The sequence below is a fragment of the Pygoscelis adeliae genome, unplaced genomic scaffold (genome assembly GCF_000699105.1).
Source record: "Pygoscelis adeliae isolate BGI_AS28 unplaced genomic scaffold, ASM69910v1 Scaffold98, whole genome shotgun sequence".
NCBI lineage: Eukaryota > Metazoa > Chordata > Aves > Sphenisciformes > Spheniscidae > Pygoscelis > Pygoscelis adeliae.
Window position 1 is genome coordinate 302622 of NW_008825547.1, and position 13017 is coordinate 315638.

A 13017-nucleotide genomic window follows, 5' to 3' on the forward strand; every position below is an offset into this window, starting at 1 on the left:
TTTTGAACACAGCTTTTTAAATTTTGTCTGGACTTTTCCCACCCTCAGCTTACAGACTTTTCATTTCCATCCCTTTATGTTACAACTCTAGCTAACACACACTCCTCTAATCCTCTTCTGCCCACACCTCATTCCTATCATAGTCTTTTTCTCCTCCATTTTACTACCCAGTTAAAAAAACCAAACAAACAAAAAACTCAAGAAAAAAAAAAGACATCATAGAAAAAAAGACACCATACACACACACACACACACTTGTTTTGTCACCAACACTGAGATTACTCAGTGAAATGCACGCTTTTTAACCTACTCTACATTTCTCTGGTCTGCTCAGATTACAAACCTTCCACAAAAAAAAGGCAGATGTTATCTGTGCAGCATACAGCTCAACCTATACAGGACTTTAAGCAACAGCTACTAACATTCCTCTGTGCCACTTAAACACTACTCAAATAGTTTACAGTTCAGATTAGCTGGAAAAATAAAACTATGGAATCTGAAAATCACAGGCTGTAAGAAGCTGCACTTTCAGGTAACAAATTGGAAAGAGATTGAGAATCAGGAAAATCTTAGCATTTTATTCAAACAACTTTGTTCTAAATAAAAATTTTGAGTGACTAAAAACATATTGCTTACTACTTTCTTCTGTACAGCATTCAGACTGCAAGAGTATACAAGTCTCATGGTCCAGCAGTCAAAAGCTTGAAACTAAAGTTTGACCAATGGCCACCAGTCAGAAAACACGCTCAAACAAAGAACCCCTGCAGAGTGTCCCAAGAAAGCTCCCTGCTATAAATTTCATCACCTTTCCCATCTTCACCTATTAACCAAGAGGGAGGTATATTCCTCATCAAGACACTTCCTGCAGAAACAAATCAGCTCACCACTTTTCTTATAAGGAACCACCACCATTATCCTGGAGTTCAGAGAATTAATTCAGTGAGGCGTAACTCCCCACCCTCCCCAGTAAATTAAAGCTTCTAAAGAGAACCTAGATGATCTCCTAAGGTTCCTTCAATAGTAAAGTTTCAATATATAACAGTATACAACCTATTTAAGGAGCAGGGGGAAGAAATTTCATACAACCTTTAATGTCTAAATTTCTATAATCAAACTCCATAGTCTGTTTCATTATTTAGTTATTCTTACATTGGAATGTAAACTTATTAGAGTTTAATGCAGTTAACTCTTATTCTGCTGTCAAACATGAAGAACAGTGCAGTCCCTTCCATTCTCTAGCCACTCAATCTTCTTCTCTGGACCAAATAACCTTTTATGAAACTTTCACCCTAACTTTAAGTGTGAAAGTCCTGATTTATTTTGGATTTCTGGGCTTTCTCAGTCCATACCACAAGTAAACCGTATTGACCAAAACTGATAACTGTACTTATTATTTGCTGTTGAGAAGAGGAAGAAGGATTGCCTCATATGCCCCCGAGGTCACACTTTAACTGTATTCCAGGTATTATTTGGCAGCTTCACAGCAATATGGCATGGCAGATCTATGTAACCCAGAGTAACTTGAAAACATGTTCCTGCAAACCTCCAAACTGAGCTTCCAATACGCTCTATCTAGTTGTGCTGTTAATTATGCCTTTTAAACACAGTACAATTTGCACTTACAGAGACAACTTGATAAGCATTGCTTTTTTTTTTTAAAAAAGAAGGACACTAACTCAAGTTGCCAAGACATTTCAAATTTAATCCTGCCTGCCAAAATCCTTGCAAACTCTCCAAATTTGTTATAGTCTGCAAACATTAGAAGCACTTTCTCATGTTGTAAATATTTCACAGGACCAGTCCCTGTATTTTTGTATGTATTTCTCTGTGTGTACGTATACATCTAGAAACCCCCCAAAATTAAGCCTTTTTTTTCCTGCGCTAAGATTGGGATCATTTCCAAAGTGACAAAACCCTCACCATTTTGCAGACTAACTTAATTTGTCGATGATACCTAGACAATGTTTTCTCCAATTAGCAAGCAGGACAGATCAGCAATGGGCTTACCTCCTCTTTCAGATTCCAAATGGTGGTGCTATGATCTCTGTCATTCATACATCAACCATTAAAGATGCTGCAAGTATAAACTTTTCCTAGTCACGCCACTGTAGCAGTCATTATGTTCAGCAAGTTTTAGGCTTGAACAATTTTTTACGTGGAAACAACTTGGGTATAGAAATGCCATGTTGAGAATCCACATTTATCTCCCTATTTTTTCTTAAAACAAAACCTCAAGGATACTGAAATCCCAACATTTTTGTTGGGAAGTATACTTTCCCCCTGTATCCAAACAAAACTTCAGAACTAGTAAGTGATTAATTAAAAAATAAAAAACCCTCATCAACACTAATTTTATAAACAGTTCTGAGCAACCTACCATTACTATGCATAATTCTAATACTAATACTTTTAGAATGTATCTGCATAACATAAAGATATATATGATTATCCACAGTTCTACTGTTATATACCACTATGCCAGGAGGTTTTAATATTCAGATAGAAAGGATAAAATATGGGCAAGTATATTCATGAAAAACAACGTTAAGCAGATTATGAGTAATTTCCTGTTGGAAACCACATGTGTTAATTATAAGCCTGACTCTTCTACTGCCTGAAGATTAACAAGACCTGATATGGCTCGGTTGGATTTTTTAGCTAAATTATTAATTATGTTTTTGGTTAACAAGTGTAAATTGCTGTAAGCTGTCACTTGTAAAGGTCCTGAAACTCTATGCTGACAATCTGCTTCCAGTGGCAGAACTTTAACTTTTAACTCAGCTGTTGATAATGGTTAGTTCACACAAACACTGATTATCAGCAAATCTTAGGCAGGTTCTCTGCAAACTGCTTCAAGCCATTGTAACATCTGAGACTAAGTTAGCAGTTTTGAATTGGACCGCAAAGGAAGCGCAAGTCAAATGAGTGCAGAATATGAATACACCTTGACAAGAAAATACTTGTGGCAAATGGATGCAAAGAAAGAGTTAATGTTGCTATTACAGCCTTACCAGAAAAATCTGTTGAGAATAAAAGCAAAGACCTAAAATGTTCAACCCTGGAATACAGAATAATTGTCTCAAACCAAAGGGGAAAAAAAAAGAGAGGGTGGCCAACAACTGATTGCTGAACAATTTAAAATAGGTAAAATAGCTGTTAAATGACATGATTGCAACTTCTATTCAGCTTTGTGGCACCTGTAGTAGAAGGAAGTAAAAGCATGCTTAGTTTATTTGTTTTCACACCAGAAGTAGCATTAGCTAGTACTTACAATATTTGCTGCATTATTAGGGGGACGTTCCTCAGTTGTCTCAACACCATTGCTCTTACTCTGTTCAAGAGAGCTGAGGAAATGCAAACAGAGCATTTTTCCTCAAAGTCACAATACTCCTGAATTGCAATTCATAAGCTTAAATTTGAGAAGGAAGTTTTATGTGCTGAGTGTCCCCACATTCAATGTTGTTACTGAATTACTAAATATGGGTTAACATTATGTTAACCTTATGTTAACAGTGTTACACCTGCATAAGCTCTTCTAGGCTGTATGTTACACTAAAGGTGTCACTGATGAGTGGAAAAAAATATTATTGTCTCTGCTGCTGAGGCAGAATAGGAACAACAAAAGTGTTATTGAACTGCTGTCTGACCTAAAACCTTTGCTTCTATCGGAAATGTGTTACCAAAGATCACGGTAGCTAGTACAGCATTAGACCCAGTCATTCTACCGTTAATTAAATCTTTGAGTACACTTTTGAAAAATGAGTGAATTTAATAAGCCGCGTGCTAACACATGCTAAAATTTTTAAAACTTCCAACTAACTTTGACTCAGTGTATTTGTCTGAACTTGCTTGCTCTGGTTCGATGGCTAAGCATCTTTGGGAAGAAGTATACTGTTGACAGGAAAGGTCTATCAAAGTCATGCTGTGTCCAGACAAATGACAAATACACTGTATTATTTTGTTTCCATAGGTGCTTACACTGCACAGTTAGCTTAAGCATTCAAGGGCTAGTGGAAATGCTCTTAGAGGCAGCAACCACTCAGTGACACTGAAATGAAACACTGTCAGATATGTGATATCAAATAATTCTTTTGTTCCCTCCACTTGGTCAATTATTGCTGCTGGTGGTCAATTTAGTTGGACAAGCAGCAGCCAGCATTTGCTTCTGAACAGCCCAAAGTGAAATCCCAAGCTGAAATCGTCAAGTCACCTGCAACTGCAAGCTATTATTACTCATGTAGTCATGTAGTCACCATCATGTCTCAGGGTTTTTCATCACAGCATTGAGTTCCTTAAAAAGCTCTAAATCTACCAACATACTTTACTCAAGGGCAGTGAAATGTGAGTACTGACATGTGGACATTGGTTGAAAAGTAATGAACTGATGTTTCCTCCACTGTTTTCCTCAGCTGCCCCATACTAAATAACAGTGCAAGATCGGCAATACTCTTTTTTTTGTGCAGAAATCACATAACTAGTGCTGTTTGGCAGCTTGCTTTGTACAGGTATATTACTGCCATAAAGGATCTACAAATTACAAAACACATTATCCAGAGGTTGTCACTACATGATGGAACATCGTGTTTGCCATAAAGGCAGTGGCACTACAGGAAAACTAATTGGTCCAAAGTAGTTAGACATTAGCCACAGTGGCCCATCTTATCTACCTTAAGTTCTGTCCAGCAAACTGTCAGGGTAGTATTTGATTTGCAAAAGTCTACATGCCTTTGTGATTTTCTTTCTGAATAAGCGTATTACAATATCTGATTGCCACAATTTTTTCGAAGAATTTTCTTTACAGTCACCCAATGGCACACAGAAGTGCCACTACTCCTAAGTAACCACTGGAGAACTGAAGAACTACAGACTTATTTAGCAAAGGGAAATGCAGAAGAGAAGACTACTTTGAGTAAACAAAGCTGTATCAACACAGAATGACTGCTGAGAAAATGCTATTACTTCATTACTCTCTGGGAGGTATAAATTATACTTCAAAGAAAGTAGCAAACACTGTAATTTCACTTTCTACCATTTAGTTTGATGGTTTTCCTTTACCTTCCCACATCCAAACTTCACCAGAATGTTTACCATAATTGTTGCAGAACACCAACTGGATTGTCCTTGTCCTTTTTGTGATCCAGATAGAACATGAAACAGTTGATGATGAGCCAACTGAGAGTTTAAGGGTTAGGATTAGAGAGCAGACCAATATGACCAATATCGTTTTGGGTGCCTGCTACACACAGCCTGATCAGGAAGAAGTAGATGAGGCCTGCAAGAAACGTCACATTCACAGGCCCTTGTCCTTATGAGGGATGTTAACTATCCCAATATCTGCTGGAAGGGAACACAGCAGGGCACAAGCAATGCAGGAGGTTTCTGGAGCGCATGGATGGTAATTTCATGACACAGGTGATTGAGGAGTCAATGAAGTAAGACACTTTGCTGGACTTGACACTTAAACAAGGAAGAACCAGTCGGGTGCGTGAATGCTGGGGGCAGTCATGGATGCAGTGACAATGCAGGTGAAGTTCAGGAACCTGAAAGAAGGGAGCAAGGCAAAAGCAGGATCACAACCCTAGACTTCAGAAGAACAGCCTTCGGCCTGTTCAGTGACCTAATTTGAAGAGTGTCATGGGATACAGTCCCCTGGAGAGAAAGGGATGCAGGAGAGCTGGTGAACTTCAAGGATCACTTCCCAGCTCAAGAATGGTCTGTTCACACATGCAGGAAGTCCAGCAAAGGAGACAGGAGGCCTGTATGGATGAACAAGGAGCTCCTGACAAAACTCAAGCATAAAAAGGAAGCATACAAGAGGCGGAAGCAGGGTCACATCACCCAGGAGAAATAGAGAGACACTCTCTGAGTGTTCAGGGATGGGTTTATAAAAGCCAAAGCCCACATGCAGTTCAATCTGGCAAGGGACATGAAGGACAAGATTGGCTTCTACAGGTGTGTCAGTAGCAAAATGAAGATGAGGAAAAAATGTGAGCCCAATGCTGAATGAGTAAGAGCCTGGTCACAAGAGACACTGGTCACCTACATGCTTACTGGTAAAACTAGCCTTCAGCAATGCCATATCCCTGAGACCAGAGGAAAAGTCTGAGTAACGATGACTTACCCTCAGTGAAAGAAGTTCAGGTCAGGGAACATTTAAATAAGTCAACAGGACTTGACAGAATGCACCCACAAATGCAGAGGGAGGTGGCCGATGATACTGCAAGGCCACTTTCAGTCTTTGAAAGGTCACAGCAATTAGCATAGGTTCCTGAGAACTGGAAGAAAACAAATGTCACTCCCATCTTCAAGACGGGCAAGAGGGAAGATCGGGGCATCCAAACATACAAAGGACAGATGGTGACAGCAAACAGTCACCTTGGATACATCAAGAGGAAATCATGCTTGACCAACCTGGTAGCCTTCTACAATGAGAAGGCTGGCTTAGCGCATGACTGGAGAGCAGTGGATTTTGTTTATTTCAACTTTGGTAAGGCTTTTGACACTGTCAGTCACAACATCCCCATACACAAACTGATGAAGTACAAGCTAGATAAACATGGACTGAAAACAGGCCAAATTGCTAGGGTCAAAGAGTTGTGAATGATGGGACCAGACAGAGTGCACCTTCAAGGCAGTTCGCAGGTAGTACAAAACTTGGAGGAGTGGTTGATAAACCAGAGGGTTGTGCCACCATTCAGAGGGACCTCAACAGACTGAAGAAATGGGCCACCAGTAATCTCATCAAGTTTAACAAAGGGAAATGCAAAGTCCTGCATCTGGGGAAGGATAACCTCAGGCACCTGTACACACTGTCCGCCAACTGACTGGAAAGTAGCTTTACAGAAAAAGACCTACGAGTCCTCATGGTGGACATATTGAACGTGAGCCAGTAACACTGCCCCTGAAGCAAAGGTGGCACACAGCCTTCTGGGCTGGGTTAGGAAAAGTGTTGCCAGCAGGTTGAGGGAGTTGGCTTTTACACTCTACACAGCGCTGGCAACACCACCTCTCTAGTACAGTGACAAGTTTTGGGCTCCCCAGTACAAGAGAGACTCACTGGAGCAAGTCCTGAGAAGGGCCACTAAGATGCTTAAGGGACTGGAACATGTGTCATATGAGGAGAAACTGAGCAAGCAGAAATTGTTTATCTGGGAAAAGAGAAAACTTGGGGGGGGGAGACACCTGAGACTGCTTAGCCTGGAGAGCAGAAGGCTCAGGGGGGATCTTATCAATGTGGATAAATACCTGATGGGAGAGAGTAAAGACGATGGAGCCAGACTCTTCTGAGCAATATCCAGTGACAGGCCGAGACACAATGAGAAAGAAGTGAAATACAGGAAGTTCCATTTAAACATAAGAACTGTAAGAGTGGTCAAACACTGGAACAGGTTGCCCTGAGAGGCTATAGATTCTCCATCCTTGAAGATATTCAAAATCCAACTGGACAATGTCCAGAGCAACCTGCTCAGGTTGATCCTACTTTGAGCAGGAAGGTTGGACTAGACAGTCTCCAGAGATCCCTTCCAATCTCAACTGTTCTGTGATCCTCACTGTTTGTTTACACACTAAAGTAAAATTTGCCTGCACAATAAATGTGCTTGTACATTGTGGAAAGAGTACATTTTTTTCTCATTCCGAGTTTAGCATTTTTGCTGGTGCCATGCCATGTTTCTGATTATGCTTCCAAGTAGAGACATACTGAGCTTTTCATCTGTTCACCATCTGGATCAGCAAACATACAGCAAATTCAGGCATAAGAGCAGACTTCTATGGGAATTAGTCAGCATAATCAAACCTACAATACTATGCAAAGCTAACAAGAGAACAAGGGATGACAACCACTCTACCACTCTACTTAAGATAGATGCCTGTATTAAGACAAGCCAGTCACTTGAATCGATCCACACTTTCTTGGATATAACTGATGCCCAAGGGTATACTAAGACGTTCATGACAAAGAACATGCTTACATGCAACAATCAAGAGTTTCTCTGTGCAGATGGATCAACATGGACACTGTGTACAGGACCTCTAACAAGACTTTTCCAAACTTCAGTGGTAGAGAAAACTTGTGCATGTCCTCAGGCAATCTAAAATATAATTTGACAAGTGGAAGGTACTCTAGAATCATTAGAAACAGCGTTTGGAAAGCACCCCGAAAGGTCAGTCTTTCCATTCTCTGGTCCAGCACAGGAATAGTCAAATTCCACTTCATTCCTGACAGGTGTTTCCCCTGTGGAGATATTAAACACTGCCAATGATCACACTTCCACCATGTCCTAAGTAATCCTACTAGAAAGCTCTTTGTGAGTTCTTTTCTAAATCACCCTTATGGCAATTAAATGCTACTTTATTTACGTCTTTACTGCAGAAAAATCAGTTTATTTTCCTCTTTTTCCATGGCTAGCTTGAATTTATTTCAAGTCTGAGGAGAAATAAGAGTCTTCTGTCAATTAAGCAGTCTCAGTTCCTTCAGTCTATACCACAAATCATTTACATCACTGACATCTAATTTCACTATTCTCTCATACTCGTAACTAGTCCTTCTTTTTAAGAAAACAAAACACACAAAAAGAAAAAAAAAAGAGAGTGAAAGAGACAAAATAAGCCCCATGATCCTGAAGTGCAAAGAAAAGGCCAAGAATTACTTCAGGTTTCCTACATAAAAGAATGTTTCTCATGCATTTTGGGAAAAAAAAAAAAAAAAAACAAAAAAAACAAACACACCAAACAGAAACACTCCAACAGCATGACACTGCTGAATCACATTCACTTTATAATTCTACACAATGTGTAGAACCTGCCATGAGGAACTTCCACCTTACCTTTTATTCACTGTTGGTTTTACATTTGTGCTTACTGATTTTCTTTTTCCAGATGCTAAGCATTTGTTGAGGTTATTATCTTCAGCATACCTGTAATCTTTCCCAGCTTTGCACCCTCTATTAACTTTTTCATCTACAACCTCAATGCCAACACTGAAATTGTCAGTGACCAGACTGAACAGTTCAGGACCTAGGACAGATCCAGATGCAGAACAAGTGCTACTACCTCTTCTCGCATGCCTCCCCCTTGACAGCTAGCCATTCCGCAGCACCTCTCCAGGGTGGTCTTCTGTGTAGTTTTAAATCCACCTTACAGTAGTTCCATCTAGAACAGGGGTAGCCAAATTGACAGGTGGAAGGCAACACACCCAAAAACTCCACTCGAGGAAGGCTACAGTCCAGCCAATGAGACGACAGGGGCAACATCGGCTTTTCTCGCTTGCATCTGCTTGAAGATCAGCCCATGCTTCTTGGTGCAGGCCCAAGGCTAGAAGTAGAGCTCTGGTATACTCCTAGGTGATCTGCTATAACAAGATAGTCTAAGATTTGGTTCAGTTCAGAGCAAGCTCTGAGTTGAACTACAGACTATGCAGCACTGGGTCCAAACTCCATCATCATCTGATTTTAGAACAAGTTTAGCATTTAAAATTGAGATTTCTTTTGGTGAAATCTTAATTATTTTCCATAATTTTTAAAAAATTAGTTTTAGACAACTGTTAATAGTGGCTAAGTATTAAAATTCCCAGGCAGGGCTCACCATAAATCCATTTTGTGTTTTTTATCACCTTCATTTATATAACATAATTTTCCAGTACTTCTAGAAACGTAATCAACAGAAACTGTACTAGAGTATCTTGAGTTCTTCTTTATCCATTTTTTAGTCAGGCACTGTCTACCAATTTGCTTTATACTAGTCTTCTAGAACCTTACGTATCTTCTATGAATTTCCTAATAGCTCTGACATTGCCTCAGCCAGTTTTTCCAACCACTCTAAGGAGGAATTTCATCATACTTGTGAAAATACCTGAATACTTTCCAGCCTGTTCTTTCTCTATTCTTGCCTTCACCACTGATTGCAATTCTTTTAACTTACTATAAGGCAGAGATACTTCTTCTATCGGATCTGCATCAGAGTTTTCAGCCATGCAAACCAGGAGGTACTCTTCTGATGAACTACAACAACGTGCATTTTGAGGGTTTTTTCCTTATCTTCTGTAAGCAGATAATCTATCTGACACGCGATCATACAGATGAAGGGCAGAGCCATTATGGCGAGACATTAAAGCAAATCACAGCCTCTGCTGGGCTTCCCTATCTCCCATGCCATTTACTCCATCCTCCAAAGTGCTCCAAAACAGCTGTTAATTTGTAATCTAGCTTCAAGGCATCTTAATATCAAATACAATAATGGAGAAGCACAGCTGATAAATACGAGTGCACTTGTCAGCAAGAAACTTACTATTCACTGCCTCATTGCTACAGAAGTTCAACTATAAGGGCTTCAAAATATAGGAAAGGGAATACTAAAGAAAAAAGAGTTATCAAGGCTGATCAGAAGATCTGAAGAGATCTCAAATTCGTGGGACCGTATTTCCTCCCTTATTGCAAGAAATAAGTTTCTTTTTAATTTTATTTTACAGGGCATCCAGACTTGCTGTGAACAACTGAAAAGCATCTGGCAATCACAAAGGCAAAGGAAAAACAAAGGAAAGAGAAAGTTCAACAAAAGTTTGGGACAAACAAGCAATGGCTCACATGAGGGAGTTGACAATGATAAGAAACAAAACAAAGGAAGTGGGCAGAGCTTTAATGGCCTAATCAATAGATGGAGAAGAGGTTTTACAACCAGAGAACTAAATAGCAAGAAAAATATGTGGAGTCTGGATGTTGGTAAGGAGATGAAGAGGTACCAGTGATAAAACGCAAACACTGAATATTGTTGTAAAACATATATATCAAAGTTGCTGCTTGTCTTACATACCCCTATTTTGGTACCTCTCTGCATTTACAAAAGCTGCAATCTTCAGCAGCCTTACTTCCACAAACTGGAGGAATATTTTTTTTTTTTCCTTGAAAACAACTACTTAAGAACTTCCACGTACAAAACCTCCCATATTTAGCTATGCATTAAGTGTCCTGCCAGTGAAAATCCCCTTTGATTTCTTATACCTCAGTGCGGTATCTGTACTACTGTTATTTCAGCTGCCAAGAATCCTAAGTATCTACAATGAGAAACTGCCTTACAACATGCCCTATAAAGCAACTCAAAGTAAACAAGTCGCATAATCAGTGTTATATACGTTTTACAAAGTTGGCATAAAGAATGCATCACTTAAGGGTAGATGCTTTAAAATTACATCTATAACTGTTACATGAGAGATGCTCAGAAAATGGCTCAAGTACTAGGTCCAATCTATACTACTTAACTCCTAACTCGGTCCTTAGCTGGCTTGTGGGTTACTCCATCTAACTCCCTCCAACACAAATCTGCTAATCAGTGTGGAAGTGGTTCAGGTAAACTCGTCCCAGCAAATGTTTCATCATATTTAGAGGTTGCCCTAAAGTTCCCTACAACTGAACTTTCCTAAGGCTTTCCTTGCTTTACTTTTTGCCTTTGCAGATACCTCCCTTTGATGACTAAGTACCCACAGCTAATTGTTCCTTCTACCATTGAAATATCCAACACACTTTCAACCATGGGGACAATATCAGTAGGCTGCAAGAATAAAGGAAAGTAAATACCACCCAAAAACCCCAATCTGTTCTTGTCTTGATAAACAAAAGGTCTGCTTACAAACAATAGTTCCAAAAGCTTTTTCATGCTTCATTTTTCATATCACCTACAATAATAGCGATCAAGTTTCCAAAAGGATTTGCCATAACAGAGTTGACAGGGAACAAAATACACATATACGAACTGAAACCTGGCACACAAATATGTATAATACAAATACACATAAAATCTCTCAGTGTAATGCAAAACTAAGTATTAGCAAGCTTTATGAAATATACATGCACACACAGAGTATATATTATGCCATATACTTCCATGACAAACTGACCCAAAATTTTACCTTACAAATCACAAATAGAAATAGAAAAAAAGCCAAGAACATATATTTCTGAAGAAATAAATACACTCATTTAAATCCTTTCACTGTAACTTGGCAACAAACTCTACAGAACTCTTCTGAAAAAATGTCTTTTGCAAACAAAATTCTGTAGCCACTGGTTAGTATCCCTGGGTTTTAGAATATCTCTGACAAGGGAACGCTTGCTCTTTGAAGCACTTAATGAGAAATACCTCTGTGAAGCAGTTGATTGACCCTTCCTTCCTCTTTGCACAGTTGCAGGCAGGGTAGGAAAAGTAGCAGTTACTGCTTCTGCCAAAATCACAGCCAAAGTAGCTCAGTAGCATTGCAGCTGGCTTGCAAACCATATTTTTGCCTGTTGTGATACATTAGAAGTTTGAATATGACATCTGCTACCAAAACGAAAAATAAAACAAAGCCCCAAAAAGGTGGAAGACAGGTTACAGAAGAGGAAAGCTAGCAGTTTTGGAGTAACATCCCCAAACTTGGGACTAAATGCCACTAGACACCTACCCACTATCCCAGCAATACACACAAGACCTTTAAAACAGCTTAAAAATACTCTAAGTAATAAATGACCTACATTTGGATCTTGTTACCACGCACCTCTTCCTACAGGAATGTTAGGACAAATATGTAGCTTTAATTTATTTAAAACTCCGACTGTTGCTACCTTTTCAGTTCCCCTCATATTCACTTTACTTCTGTTGAGCTATAGCATGGAGGTCCAATACATGTTTCCAATAAGATGAGGACCACACCTTGCAACACAGCTCTGCTGCAAGAACTGTGTCACTCTCTGTGACACCTCCTGTCAGAAGACAGACAGGTAAACCTCATATAGATCCTTTCTCTTTGTGGTCTGTTCTCCTATAGAGTCACAGAATCATTCAGGTTAGAAGGGACCTCTTGAGATAACACTTTTTTTACTGTGAGGCTGACAGCACTGGCACAGGTTGCCCAGGGAGTTGTGGAGTCTCCATCCTTGGCAATATTCAAAAGCCATCTGGACATGGTCCTGGGCAACCATGGAGGTTGGACCAGCTCCAGAGGTCCCTTCCAACCTCAACCATTCTGTGATTCTGTGACTGATTCTATGA